The following is a 15983-nucleotide window of genomic DNA, read 5'->3' as shown; positions in this document are numbered from 1 at the left end:
GTGAACTGGATAATTAGATGTTGTGATAGCAATCACGCTCTAATTAAATGATTTATTTTGGCATTAGTTTTTTTAGATTAAAACTCTCGGATAACCTGTACACATTGAACTTTTGTTTTTTGTGTTGGTTATGGGAGGACATTCCAATAATTCGATAAAAATATTTAAATAATACCTGCTTTTCTGAGTGACGCCAATAATACGCACTAGAACTATCTATCTGTTCGGTTACAGTTACAGTTCGCTTAATGAGTAAGGCTTTAGTATTCCTTGTTTTATTAGTACAGATTACGGAACCCCAAAAACTACAATGTTAACGCAATTAGTGAAACAAACGAGTGAAAACCTATTTCATTTTATCAGTTAAAAATGTGACAAAACACAGCTTCGGTAGGGCTTTTAACAGTCTATTTTTGTAGAGAGAGGCGGAGAGATAAAATTTTTACCGCTCCATATTTATAGCACACGGAAACTCGCCCTGTTATCATTTTTAGGCAACTTTTAATAGCTATTACTAGTTTCCTGAAATAGGTAGCTTACCTCTACTTCTGTATATGTATATTTTTTATTAATTATAAGCACACGCTTGACACCTGATGGTAAGTGATGATGTGGCCTAACATGGAAAACTTGTAAAAGATGCTTATTCACTCTTGTTTCAAAAATATCCGGATTATAATTGGTAGAAAACGCAAATCGCGGAAAAGTATTCCAAACCTTAGCCATGAGTTCGAGGAATGACGACGCAAATCGTGCAGATGGAATGTCGACGACATAAGGATGGAAACTCGCCCGACGTCTTGCGATTCGGACCATAAAACTACTATCCATTTTATAAATGCGAAAGTGTGTCTGTTTGTTGGTTTATTGGTTTGGTAATCATGTCGGAACGGAACAACGGATCAACGATTTTCATGGGTATAGTTAACGGTTTTGGGAGTGCGATAGGCTACTTTTTATCCCGGAAAATCAAAGAGTTCCCAGGGGATTTTTAAAATCCACGCTTAGAAGACTTTGGCCATAGTCTATCACGATGGCTAAGTCCAGATTGGCAGATTTCGCACACTTTTGAGAACATTGTGAACAACTCTTAGGCATACAGATTTTCTCAGGTGATTTTCTTTACCATTAAAACAGGTTCAAACGCATAGAGCAACGATTTGATTAGCGGATTTTAACTTACTCCCAAAACAATTAAAGAGTTCAAGCTCTAAAACATTTATTCCATTCACCAAGATTAGATAAGTGCTTTATATTATGCAAAGAAGACGAGTTAAGATGAATTGGGCTCGTCTCGTAATAGCCTGTTTCATAATAAAATTATCTCAGGCGTAATTTGAAATTTGAATTGCAAATGGCTGCAGCTATAACACGTTAAAATGAATTCCGAGCTCAACGCTGCTTTAATTTGATAACTTCGCAGATTCTAAGAGTTATGTAAGGGTTGAATAAGAAACTCTTAGACAAGTTGTAACTATTGATATATAGCTACCTAACTGTACGTGATACGTAGGAAAGATAGGTACCTACATACACTACTTACCTACTTAGATATTGACAAGGTTAAGGTCTGGTGAGGCTTTCCTTAAAAAAAAATTGAAAAAAAAAATTGTTCAATAATTGTTCAATTGGTTGATTGGTTAAAAAAATAACCATCCCATATCCTGAACGAACCCTTTTATTTTTCGTCATAAAAAGGACCTATACTAGCGGCACGCTATGATGGCCGGTTTGACACATTACAATAGTGATGTGGAATGTCAATTTATTCTCGAACAAAAAACAATTAAGTTTTGTTTTTGTACCTGATTAAATAGGTTTAATAAAACAAAAATGTATATGTTTATTTAATTTATTTGAACGAACTGAATATTTGAACGAAAATGAATATACATACTTTATATGCACACAAGAAACATATGAATACAAAAGATACCAAAAAAGGTGCCTTTTTGTTTTGCATTGAGCATTGACGCGAGTTTGCCGGAGGTAGTAGTTGTGCTAGCCAGCGATCCTATGTGACGATCGTATTAGATTCCATTTTTAAAAATTTATTGATATTTTTTTGCGATTTCAGAGGTTTGTCCACATAGTGAAAATTGTTCATATTCACAAGTACATTCACCCCTTAAATGGTGCAAACTGATTTTTCTACACTTGTATACATTTAAGAAATCAATTTAATAAATAAATTTTGAGTCCTAAACCTAAAACTACATTCGATAAAATTTATGAATCTCTGCACATCACTATCGTCAATAAAGTAATACAATTATTTCCTTCAAAGTCGTTATCAATTAATACGGAACTTCATGAGCGGACAAACGTCAAACCGGCCATCATAGCGTGCCGCTAGTTTAGGTACCTAATTAGGTATTAAAAAAAAATGTTTTTGTTTTTAATTTCGTTAAAATGTGTCTATGTTCAAACAGAAACATTAATTACAAAGCCAGGAGTTTTTGACGAAATTATATTTCATTTTGGTCCGGAAGTTGTAAAAAAGTTTCTCCCTCCATTCTGTAGTTGTTTGCGAAAGTTTCCGCTGTTATGTTGTATTGGATAATTTCAAATTCAGAACGCTGCGAACAAGCTAACTTGAACAGTAAAAAAAGTTTTCATTTCAAAATAAGTACCTACTTCATTTAAATTTTGTGAGTTTGCTTTGGTCTGGTGGGAGGCTTCGGCCGTGGCTATTTACCACCCTACTGGCAAAGCCGTGCCGCAAAGAGATTTAGCGTTCCGGTACGATGCCGTATAGAAAACGAAGGGGTATGGGTTTAATAAAAACTGCCATACCCCTTAACAAGTAAGCCCGCTTCCATCTTAGACTGCATCATCACTTACCACCAGGTGAGATTGCAGTCAAGGGCTAACTTGTATATCTGAATAAATAAATAGAAAAGAAGAGAAAGTCTTCATAACCTTCTTAGTCTCAATCCACTATCCTACCCCATAACTGAGCATGGGGAAGGGGTTAGGCCATAGTCCAGCCTGCTGGTCAAGTGTGGATTGACCGACTTTACAAACCTTTGAGAACATTATGGAGAACTCTGAGGCTTTCAGATTTCCTCACAATGTTTCGCTTCACCGTAACAACAGGTGGTATTTAAGTGCATTAAAGTTAAAGCATTCCTAGCCCCGATAAATTAAAGGTGCGTGCCAAGAATCGCATCTAGGTCCTCTCCGAGTGGAGACCGATGCGCGACATCTTACCTGCTACGCTATCACATCGCATTTTAGGGTTCCGTACTCGAACAGTGCCAACGGGACCCTATTACTGACTCCGCTGTCCGTCCGACGTTCATCTGTCTGTCAGCGGGCTATATCTCGTGAATCGTAATAGGTAGTGCGTTTAAAGCACAGAATTGTATTTCTATTGCCGCTATAACGACAAAGAATAAAAATTTCAAAATGGCCGCCATGAAAATTAAATAATATAAAAACTCTCATTACTAGTACGATGGTAAAGAACCCTTCGTGTGCGAATCCGACTCGCACTTGCCCAATTTTACCGAAGAAAAGGTAATCAAGTAGTTTCTCGCTGAAATGCGTAAGTGCACTATAGCGGCGCATACGACCTTGTTAGTTGTTACCGCCAGCGTCTAAAGCGCCGGGCAAAATCGCGTTCCTCAGGTGCCTACGCGTTTCTCTGATGAAGTTTCTGCGATTTAAGCAAACTATCAAAATCAACTATACCTAAGTACGTAACATAATACATATGAAGGTAATGTAAGTGAATGAAACAATACGTCTATAATTAATCTATTACGATGTACATGTAAGTTACAGCAGCTGTTACTTCATCGGAATTGAACTAAGTACAGCAATTATACACCTACTTCCTTATAAAACTTACTCGAAATAATTGGCCGCATTGGCCTTACTTATAATTAATTTCACTTACTTCTTGCTATCGTTTGTTTTTGCTCTACCTCACTTCACTCTACCCATTTTTAGAGTTCCGGTGCCGAATACTTGATGGTACCTACCTTTAAGTACAGAAGGTTAACTTCGCAAATATTCCCGTTCAAATAAATAGCGACTCTTGTCCTGACACAATAAAGAGCAATTATTCAGCTCCCACAGCGCTGCGGATCAATCTAAACTAATATTACAACAAATGTAAATTAAAAATTTATAACACCCCCGACAAGTGAAGGTTACAAGTAACTAGAAAAGAGCTGATAACTTTCAAACGGCTGAACCGATTTTCTTGGATTCTAGCTAAGAACACTCGATCAAGCTACCAAACAAAAAAAACTAAATTAAAATCGGTTCATTAGTTTAGGCGCTACAATGCCATAGACAGATACACATCAGATACACACGTCAACCTTATAACACCCCTCTTTTTGGGTCGGGGGTTAAAAAGGAAAGATTTGTTTGTTTTTTTTTTTAATCTTTAATCGATAAACTCGCAAAAACTATTGAACCGATTTTAAAAATTCTTTCACCTGAATAAAGCTACATTATCAACGAGTAGCAATATTTTATTTTCAAAAAATTAGAGATCCCTACGAAACCTGTAATATAATGTGAATTAAGTCGGGTAAAATCGCCTCATCCGAGAGTTTCCGTGGCTTGCGCTGCTTAAACGGTTAAAGTCTCATTAAATCAACGTATGGTGGAAAAGTTTCTCTTAAATATCGTGCGACCGGGAATTGTGCCCGGCCTAGTTATAAATTACAATTAAAGGTCTAGTAAAAAGTCTTGGCCGAGTCGCTATTCACAGTTCAATCGTCTTTGCGGAGTGGCCCTTCTTTACATGTAAGCTACTGTTAAGTATTCTATGCTGTAACATAGCTCACTGTACGGTGCATTCACAGTCAAAGGCAGGCCGGGAAATAATAAAAGAACCTACGCCTATTATATCACACATTAAAATTCCTATCACCCTATTTCGTAGAAGCGCGACAGTAAAAAGTCATTCCACGCCTCCGTCGAATTAGGGTTAGTGCATATGAAATTTGACGCTCCAACACAAATAAACAAAGGCACCGAATAATGAGACGAGCATAAAAATTCCTTATATCCGTTACAACTTCCTGAGAACGCAACATATGGGGTAACCCTACGATAACACGTTGAAATCCAAACTTCATTGTTAGGCTGTTAAAGTGCATTTTTGTCTGCGTTGTTTGGTGTTAATAACACTGTTCTCGCTCTCTGTAATGCTGCGTAAACATAAGAGGGGTTATCCATTACCCGACTAGCCGCCGGCGATTGCCGCTATCGTTTCAGTTGCGTCGTCTACACGGTCAGGATATTGGAAAGCTTTGAACTGTTTTGTTTGAAAATAGGCTCGTGCCTTGCCGGGTTTGTTTGTTGGTACAACAGTAACGGTACTCGCTTCGGCAGTACATATACTTAAATGGAGATGGACTGGACACATGCTTCGAGAGAAGTCAAAGAAATGGACCCAAGCCATAGCTTGGGTTCCCATTCTGTCATAACAGAATGGGAAGTTAGGGATGGCTCGAAGCGGAAAAAGGGAAGACAAAGAAAGCGGTGGGCCGATGATATAAAGAAGACGGCTGGGTCATTGTGGACGAGGCAAGCACGGGATAGACTCGTTTGGAAATGTCTGGAGGAGGCCTATGCGTCGGAGGACGCGCTGATTGCAAAATAACCAAAGTGCGAGACTTAAGTTAATTATTGTAAATTTATTCAGCAATAAAGGCTTTATTTATTTATTTATTTATTTATTTACAACAGTAACTACCTACCTTCGAGTGTACCAAGCGTATTGTCGTGCAGGGCAAATTGGAGAGTATTAGAGAGTCAGGAAGATCGATCAGGCGATGAATCGATCAAATTAAGACTGCTGTGGGCACTCCCTTGCAAGAGTGAAGACTGCTAGTCAGCAGGGAGAAACGGCAAATGCTCATGTGGTGAATAACTTCTTCGTGTGTTGGCCACGACGCTCTACCAAGAAGTTTCGAAGAAGAACTATCTACCTTAAAGCAAAATTGCTAGTAAATCTAACACTAGAAAAATAGTGTTGGGTTTGAAATATTAATCTAGCAAGTTTAGTCTATCCGTTTTTTCTCACTAACTCGCAAGGTCCATGTCTGTAAAGCGTATAGGAACATGGAAAGCACAAGTGTCAGCGCTGTATGCTCTTGTGTATACATACAGCATAAAGCCGAGCTGAAATTTTTTTTCGGGTAGTGTCACACTTGATCCAGTTTATTCCGGCGCTACTTCTTGCTTGAGGCTTGTTGATTTAATGCTCAAATGCAGGAAGCGACGGGATGACCAATTTTAATTATATAAACGTTTTTCATTCCTTTCTAAGTATCTTAGTGGCTTTCTTTCTACTTTCTGCAGCTTGTTCATAAACTGTTACGTGTTAATGCGATTTATGGTTCAGTGAACAGTCGCCTTAAGCGATTACGCGTGCGTGGCCTAAATTTAAATGGTGGCAAGACTTACTAGGATTTATATCAGTTTTCGGGCGCGGGTATTTTCAGCTTCTATAAACAATTAAGCGTTGCACATAATTGAAACAATAGCTATTACGGTTAACTGTGTTGGGAATAATAGAGTTTAAATAGTAACAACAAATAGATTAGACTAAAGGGTAAATCCATCTACTCTCTAACTTTATTATTGGATGATTCTGACGTGCTGACTACTGATGGATTGGATGAAGGTATTTAGTAGAAACATACATACTTCACTTTTGAGGATATATAGTAGGTACTCAGTAATCCAAACTTCTCATCATGATCAACCCATCATCGGCCCACTACTGATGACAGGTCTCCTCTCATAATGAGAAGAATTTAGACCACAGTCCACCACGTTAAGAGCGGATTTATGGCGAACTTGGGGAACTCTCAGGCTTTCAGGTTTCTTTAAAATATTTCCCTTTTCCAATAGAGCAAGTGATATTTAATTTCTTAAACTTCGGAAGGTTAGAGGTGCGTGTCCGGAATCGAATCCTCAGGGATTCAGGGATCCTATTTGGAGGGGGTCAGCCCCCCCAAATAGGAGGGTATCGTCTTTAGTCTTTACCACTAGACTTGCTCCGCTCTTTACTTAACTTCTGTTTAATTGAAAGGAAATTGCAAATTCCTACAGCAAACTCAGGTTCATATTGCATCAGTTAAGTAATACGAATTACGCAGAAGGTCTCCAGCTAAGTAACTTTGCCTCAATTTAGGTAGGTAACTTTATCAGAATGAGTGATCGAATTTTGGTGCCAATAATTTCGCTGTTCACCTTCCCTAGAAAGTCACGGTTATCTAACATCTGATCAAGACACATTACCGCAAAATATTTTATAAAGTAAAAAGTCAATACTGATCAAGTGTTTGTCAGAAGTCAGAACACTGCTAATAACTTTGACCAAAAACTGTCTAAGAAAAATGACTTTAAAAATATGCTTATTTAAAGATATATCACTAGTAAAATATTTTTGCACTCACTTTAACGAGTAAGTAGGAAAAAAATCATGTTTAAAATTAAAAGTGCTCAATCAAACATTTACAGCTCTTATATTTTAAAATGGCTGTAATGAATAACAGTAACACACAGACAGACGGACTGAACGGAACTATAAGGGTTCCTTTTTTCTACTAAGGAACCTAAAAAATGACGCAAACAACCGGTATTTAATATTATACATCCAGTCATACAGTATTAATTAAATCGATTTATACATGCATTTGAATGTCAAGGGATCGACGATACAACGACCTTTGCATAAAAGATAGGTTATAGGTAGGTAAGTATAGATCGATGAGTGGACTAGACAGGTGTGATGATTTAATAATACGGGTGTCATAACCGCTGTTTAGATCCTTTGTCACACAATGTACAGTCCACATAATATTCTATCTCTATTGTTGTGGCTACACACAGTGGCTACATTAATGTTAACGTCAATGCCCAGCAACGCCATAAAGGTGCCCACGCACTCGAACTGAACTGCGCGTCGCGTCAGCGCCTCGCATGATATTCTCTCCAGCCGCGACGCGCGTACCGCGTAGCGCGTCACTGCCGCGCGTTGCGGCTGGAGAGAATATCGTGAGGGGCGCTGCCGCGACGCGCAGTTCAGCTGCAGTTCAGTTCGAGTGCGTGGCCAACTTAATTATCGCGATAATCAACGGTTAAACTGAGCGGCCACCTTTGAACGGTTAACGTCTTATGCCAATTGAATTGGAATTAAAATCAGCTAACGCCAAACGGCATTGTGAATACCGTTGTAGGTTGATCGTGGCTACATCTACGTTTAACGGAAACGCCGTTGAACATCACGTTGTTGGCCGTTAATGTGGCCAGTCCGTTTCAATTCCGACACAGTTCGATACGATTAGATAGACAAGTACCTACCTAAAGTCCTAAGCAAACAAATATGTATACACCTAAGCAAACACACTGCATTTATAGTTTTACCCTTAGTGGCATTTTTAGGGTTCCGTGCCTCAAAAGGAAAAACGGAACCCTTATAGGATCACTTTGCTGTGTCTGTCTGTCAAGAAACCTATAGGATACTTCCCGTTGACCTAGAATCGTTAAAAGTAGGTAGGTAGGTCTTATAGCACAAGTACAGGAATAAATCTGAAAACCGCGAATTTGTGGTTACATCATTAAAAAAAAAATCAAATTAAAGTTTCAATTTTCAAAGTAAGACAACTATACCAAGTGGGGTATCATATGAAAGGGCTTTACCTGTACATTCTAAAACAGATTTTTATTTATTTTTATGTATAATAGTTTTTGATTTATCGTGTTGGAAAAAATACCCAAGTACAGAACCCTCAGTGCGCAAGTCTGACTCGCACTTGGCCGGTTTTTTTAATCCGGTCGTCTGTTTTTTTAATCCAGCCTAAACTTCTCATCTTTCAATTTAAATTTGATGCAAAAGCGGTATAGAATAAATGTAGGCCAAAAAAGTTGTAAGAACAAATCCATTGTTACAACATACTTAGTCCATTTTATTTGCAACGGAATATTCACACGCGTAATAACCATTTTCCCACCAATTTGCCCCGCTACTGACCCGTAGGTCGTTACATAGCCGTGGCGTTTATACTTTGCATAATAATTGTTCTTACTTTTTGATAAAAAATCAATTACAATAAAAGTAGGTATACCTATAACGTGGTTCATACTACCTACCTATGCTACTACCTAGGAGCCGAGCTGATTACTCCTCGTCACTCATTATAACCAAGCCTATAGTTATCACCAAAACCACTCGTATTTTCAGTTAAACCACTGTATACACTATGTTCATTGCCAATATAATTAAAATCACGATACTATTAACAGAGAAATAATGGACTGCAAAATACCTACATGACTATAAATTTTAAATGAAATCCACAAATTAGGTCCCAAATCCCAATGCAAACAAATAAGTAATTAAATACAGCGCTCACCAACATATTTATTGGCAATAAATAAATAAATAGGATATCCGTTCATAAAACATTTCGATAATTTTGATTACTTTAGTGTCGAAACCGGCGATAAGGCTGCGTTCATTCCAAGCCTTAAACAAACCTTAGGTCGTGGCTATGTGTCCAGTTTTTTAGAAGATATTAGCTATCATTATTAATATTAGGATAAAATATAAGTAGATCATAGAGATATTGATCCATGGTATAGATTTACACAAAGTATAATTGAGGGTCATCGTTATCATCATGATCAACCCATCGCCAGCGCACTACTGAGCACGGGTCTCGTCTCAGAATGAAAAGGATTTGGCCACAGTCCACCACGCTGTTCAAGAGCGGATTGGCATACACACTTTTGAAAACAGTATGGTAAATTGAGGGTACCTGAGTATTTTGACATAGCTCAAAGGATTAGCAAGCTGAAGTGGCAGTGGGCAGGTCATATCTGTCGTAGAACCGACGGCCGATGGAGTGGAGACCGCGTACCTGTAAGCGCAGTATGGGATGATCTCCAGCCCGCTGGACCGTTGACCTTAAGGTGGCCGGGAGCGGGTGGATGAGGAAGGTGGAGGACCGTGTTTGGTGGCGCGCTCTTGGAAAGGCCTATGTCCAGCAGTGGACGCATAGTGGACGAGTACTTTCTAATGTCAAAGGTTAGTTTTAACAAACTCATTAAACAGCGTCAAAGTTCACTTCCTTCATTACCGCGGCAGTTAGGCAAATCGTTAGAAACGAGTAACGCAGGAACATAACGTTTCCTAAACCAATTAACGGGACGTAAGCCAACGTAGAGTTATCAACACGATCTTGTCGTGGCCAAGTATTAAAGATGCAGTCTGTTACACCGAACTGTAATCTAACTGCCCTGTTTTTGAAGAGTAATGTTCTCAGAGTTCATGTATATTAATATATGTATTGGAACTGTGGATAGTGTCTATACACGGCCTAACGCTCTCTGACTTTTTCCAAAAGTTTGAACTTTGGGTGACTCTCTGGTTCTCTGACAATGGCGATAGGTACTATAAAATATGTGAGAAGTTAAATAAAAGTAACATAGATAGTCTAGATAGATGGCCTGTACTCTAAAAATCTGAGTTTATTCCACCATAACTTCTAAATGCGTGAATAGATTGTCAGAATCCTCAAATCATCCCGACAGTAATATGGCGTCATTTTCAAATGTAAGTCTTTTTAGTTCATTTTGTTTCTGTTTTTCTTTGTAAAGGTTCCTATAGTCAATTTTTTTCAACCTATTCCCGTTGCCTTACGAAGTTACGATTAAATAAAACACTCGATAGATTTTATCTTTCTTTGGTAGTAGTTGTGATTTGGTGTGATAGACGCCTCCCTAAACGGCTAACTGCCAGTGCCGGCGATATTATGGCCACTGAACGGAGGAAGGGCGATTTCTAATGTTATGGACTATTTCTTTAGCCATTGCCTAATTCGCGCAACAGATTAGTTCACACGTTGAATAATTTGCGTGCTTACTTATCGACACTATGTATTTTGCAACTACAAAAGAATTATCACACTAATATTATAAAGGAGAAAGTTTGTATGTGTGTGTGTGTGTGTGTGTGTGTGTATGTTTGTTACTCCTTCACGCAAAAACTACTGGACGGATTGGGCTGAAATTCAGAATGGAGATTGATTATACCCTGGATTAGCACATAGGCTACTTTTTATCCCGGAAAATAAAAGAGTTCCCACGGGAATTTTAAAAAACCTACATACACGCGAACGAAGTCGCGGGTATCAGCTAGTTTATTTCATAACTAGCCGATGCCCGCGACTTCGCCCGCGTGAATTTAGGTTTTTTGAAATCCCGTGGGAACTCTTTGATTTTCCGGGATAAAAAGTAGCCTATGTGCTAATCCAGGATATTATCTATCTCCATTCTGAATTTCAGCCACATCCGTCCAGTGGTTTTTGCGTGAAGGAGTAACAAACATACACACACACACACACACACACACACACATACAAACTTTCGCCTTTATAATAAGTATTAGTGTGATTCATCGAACTCCCAACTAGTGTTGCGATATCTGGATAGATATCTGCCATATTATCTACCTACTTAACATAAATTAGTTACGATTATATTATTTTGAACTCAATTTTTTTTAAATATGTAATTTTATTAGTGTTTAACCTACACTGAAAGTTAATCAAATGTTTTTACGCGATGGGCGCACAAAAAACCTAATACATAAATGTTTTATAATAGTAGAGAAGATAAAAAATATTAACGTATGAAGAAAAATTAAATACGCAATGTACGCAATATTTGTAGATAGCGACTATGATTTACGATATCCAAAAAGCCAGAACGCCTGGAAGCTGAAGTTGGCAAGCAATTAACAGGGCTCTCTCCGTCACTCGTTTCATACAATCGTAGTTCCAATTTCATTTGAATATTAAGCAACCAAAGTCCATGAAATTTTGCAGACATATTCTAGAAAACTAATATCTGTGTCTGTGGTGTTTTAGATTTTTCTAAAAATATGTAGTTTTAAAATTACAGGGGCTCAAAGATTTGTATGTAAACTTTTAAGACCGCGTAACTTTGTAACCGAATATTTTAACAGAAATCTGGAAAACCACAGACATAGATATTAGTTTCTAGAATATGTCTGCAAAATTTCATGGACTTTGGTTGCTTAATCACATCACACTTATATTATAAAGGCGAAAGTTTGTATGTGTGTGTGTGTGTGTGTGTGTGTATGTTTGTTACTCCTTCACGCAAAAACTACTGAACGGATTTGGCTGAAATTTGAAATGGAGATAGATAATATCCTGGATTAGCACATAGGCTACTTTTTATCCCGGAAAATCAAAGAGTTCCCACGGGATTTAAAAAAACTAAATCCACGCGGGCGAAGTCGCGGGAATCGGCTAGTATTTAAATGAAATTGGAACTACGTTTGTATGAAACGATTGACGGAGAGAGCCCTCTTAAGGCGATAAAAATATACCAATTTACTCATATCCTGAATCATCTTACGGAATTATTTACCTATTTATTTCATAAGACCTTTGAATTTGTGCTCGTACAGACCTACTTACTTCTGTCACTATTTATTTTGGATGTCGTACGACTATCGTGAGGATTGTTGTAAGGTAGGTAAAATTATGCAAACCAGGACAGCGTCGTACGACATCCAAAGTTGATAGTGATGTTGTGAGTGTATTATATATCCACTATTAAGGTAACTCCATGAGATTTGTCGAGCTTAGGCGCTCAGAGGAAATGCAAGTAGCATTCTTGGTACCATTCCACGCGGGCATGACTTGTATAATAATTAGATCGAGTCTGATTAAGATTTAGCTGGAGGTCTATGAAGGGCTTAATAATTATTATGGGACCATAGACCTATAATATGGGACGTAGACGTTTGGTTTGAGCCCGAGAAAAAGATTATGATTTCCTTTGCGAAGAAACTGAAATTTTACCAGAGAGAAGTTCCGTACCCGATGGGTGCTAAGCCAACCGGACCCAATTACTAAGTTTCCGCTGTCTGTCCGTCCGTCTTTCATCTATCAACGAGCTGTATCTCATTAACGGTAATAGATAGAGTTGAAATTTTCACAAGTGTATTTCTATTGCCGTTATAGCAAAAAATTAAAAATTACAAAATGGCCGCCATGAAAATCAAAAAAAAAAGTTTCATTTCTTGTAGGTACGAAGTTACGAAACCTACGAGTTGTGCGAGTGCGACTCGCCCTTGACCGCTTTTTTATAATTCGTAATGATTGACGACTAAACAGTTCTATTTTTTTTTTAATTAAGAATACCTACCTAAATGTTTTTTTTTTCTGTGTTGTGTTCCTTTACATGTGTCTTTGTGTGCAATAGTGTTCTATCTATCTATCTATCTAAGTCTGCAAGAGGCGATGAAATGATGAATGTCTGTGACCAAGGACACTGTTCACGACAGTTAGGGAACTTCAAACAAACCGTCGAGGCTTTGACGTCTCTGGCAGACGTCAAATGCTAGCACATTTGCCGCAGGTAGATCTATTTTTCTATAATTTCACGACATATCTCACTCCAGTTCACTCTACCAAGGAGGCAAAATAAAAACTTACACGATATGATAGGAATTAATCGCAGTGTCACGGGTCAAATGTGACTGGCTGACCCGTTGAGTCATCAATGGTAGGTTCATTACTTTTGACTGTTCAGAGCTTGTAAAAAGACTTGAATAGTCTTATAATTTTATTATGATTTGAAATGTTCGCTTAGAAGCATCTAAGATTTTGACGACCTCCCTGGCGCAGTGGTTGAGGTGTGGTCTTACAAGTGGGAGGTTCCAGGTTCGATTCCCGGCGGGGCAATTTGGGAATTCATCAATCAATTAGCCTGTTGCGTCCAATGTTGGACATAGACCTTCCCGAGAGCGCACCACCACGTACGATCCTCCGCCTTCCTCATCCACCCACTTCCCGCTATCCTCATAAGGTCGTCAGTCCAGCGGGTCGGAGGTCGTCCCACACTGCGCTTGCTGATACGCGGTCTTCACTCCAGAACACGTATACCCCAGCGGCCATCAGTTCTACGGCAGACGTAGCCTGCCCACTGCCACTTCAGTTGGCTAATTCGTTGAGCTATGTCGGTCACTCTGGTTCTCCTACGGATTTTCCCATTACGAATTTTGTCACTCAAAGAAATCCCCGACATAGCCCGCTCCATAGCACGTTGAGCGACTTTGAACTTACGACTTGAAATACCTGAAGGACCATTAAGAAACTCGGCAGATGCTCTTTTCAGATTCGATTTACAATATTATACCATGTATAAAGTAGGTGATTGCAGACCCACGCATTAAGATAATAGAATTAACAGAATTTGGATGATAATGTAGATTTTGCCTGTGGTAATGATTCGGCTTTCTATGGTAATGATACCGACAAGGCAAATAAAAAATAGATGAGAAGGTTGTACACTATGTACCTAGTAGTACCTACTACCTACTTATTTTATGTATTTATTTATGGACGCTCATACGAATTAACACTATCAAAGGATCTGCCAAAGTGTCGCCTGTAAGAAATTAATCTTGATCATCAATGATTGTTATTCATTGGACGTGGGTAGGTGTGGGGCTTAGAATATACCTTATCTAAGGTTAAGGATACGTAGGTTCCTAGTATTTTGTTTAAGAAAAATAGCGAGCAAACGAGCAGGTGGTTTATCTGATGTTAAGTGATTACCGCCGCCCATGAACATTTGCAACATCAGAGGAACTGCCGATATGGCTGCCCGGCCTTATGTTATAGATACGTTATTAATTAGGGAATTTTATGAACAAGACCCTAATATAATTGCCATTGACATACATAAATTAACAAAGGACATCAATAAAATAAACTTTCAATTGCAAATAATTAGTAGAAATTATTCCACCTCCCATAAAAGTCAAGGGAGAAATGATTGGTGGGCCTGATTCGAATTTCGAATCGACAGTAATGACGAACCTGACGAACATTATTTCGTTTATGGCGAGTTCAAATGGCGACGTTGAAAATCTTACACGTATTTCAATACCAATAGAATGTAATGCCTCTATGGCTATGTGGTTTACTTTTAAGGAATGCCACAAACGCTTAAGGAATAGCGATTGCGAAAGTCCAGTTACTGGCGACTGGCTAACGACTAGTGACCGTGTGTAACTCACTCGCAATTCGCCGAAACAGAAAAAGGCTTTATCGCCGTAAGCGAGTTAACATTCAGGAAAGTAAACACTAAGTAACAACGTACCTTTTACGAAGCGCACGCCTTCATAATCGAGTTATAATAAATCCATTCACAATACACGGATACAAAAACAAAACCCACTCAAGCACTGAACACAAAAATATAAATGAACAAAACGCGGCTACGTCGAGACATGAGGGACGTAAAACGTACACATTTTGAGCTGAGGTTTTTTGGGGTACAGTATAAAAACAACTTGCACAATATTTGAACAGATGGGGGATTTTATTTTCGTTCACGCGCGACGTAAAATCGTTTCGTGGTTACCACGCTACACTACGATTCACGAGGAAGGAATCACGGTACTGAATCATTTGTTTGGTACATCTATTCACCAGATTCTGTGTGTTGCCGTCTCTTTTTAGCTGTTCAATTCACCGCGAGACACCTAGTGTGGAACTGTTGAACGGATTGGAGGACCTCACCTCATATTTTCTCAGCCTCGGCCCCTAGCAAGCGACTACAGACGTTGCGTCAAGATGGCGTTGTACACTAATTTACGTGGAACTTTCCCAAAAGAACCACAAACCCACAATCACTCCAAAAAATACGAAGATTTTGGAAAACTCGAGCAGCCCTCAACAATAAAAAAAATCCTGTAAACAACCCTGAGACTCCGAATGGGACCTCCCAATAGAATTAATTGGCAACGGCAGGCCTACGCAAAAGTCAGACACATTAGATTTCTCAAGATTTCAAAGCTTGAAAATGTTTAAAATACACGCGCGATGTCCATAGAATTCAACTCAGGAATTCTCTGAAGGTCAACTTTCTTGATTATACGAATCACTCCCTTTTTGACA

At 38.6% G+C, this 15983-nt stretch overlaps 1 protein-coding gene across 1 annotated transcript in view; it reads right to left on the bottom strand.

The window, feature by feature from the left end:
• The window catches only part of LOC123870540, a 174448-nt gene extending 158934 nt beyond the window's left edge, over positions 1–15514 (bottom strand). Inside the window, exon 1 of the mRNA XM_045913891.1 lies at positions 15184–15514. The gene's annotated coding sequence lies outside the window, so the exon portion shown is untranslated. The remainder of the gene's footprint in view (positions 1–15183) is intronic.
• Positions 15515–15983: the final 469 nt, after the last annotated feature.

Source organism: Maniola jurtina, chromosome 12 (genome assembly GCF_905333055.1).
Source record: "Maniola jurtina chromosome 12, ilManJurt1.1, whole genome shotgun sequence".
NCBI lineage: Eukaryota > Metazoa > Arthropoda > Insecta > Lepidoptera > Nymphalidae > Maniola > Maniola jurtina.
Note: the sequence above shows the minus strand (reverse complement) of the source record. Positions and strands in the feature narration are given on the sequence as shown.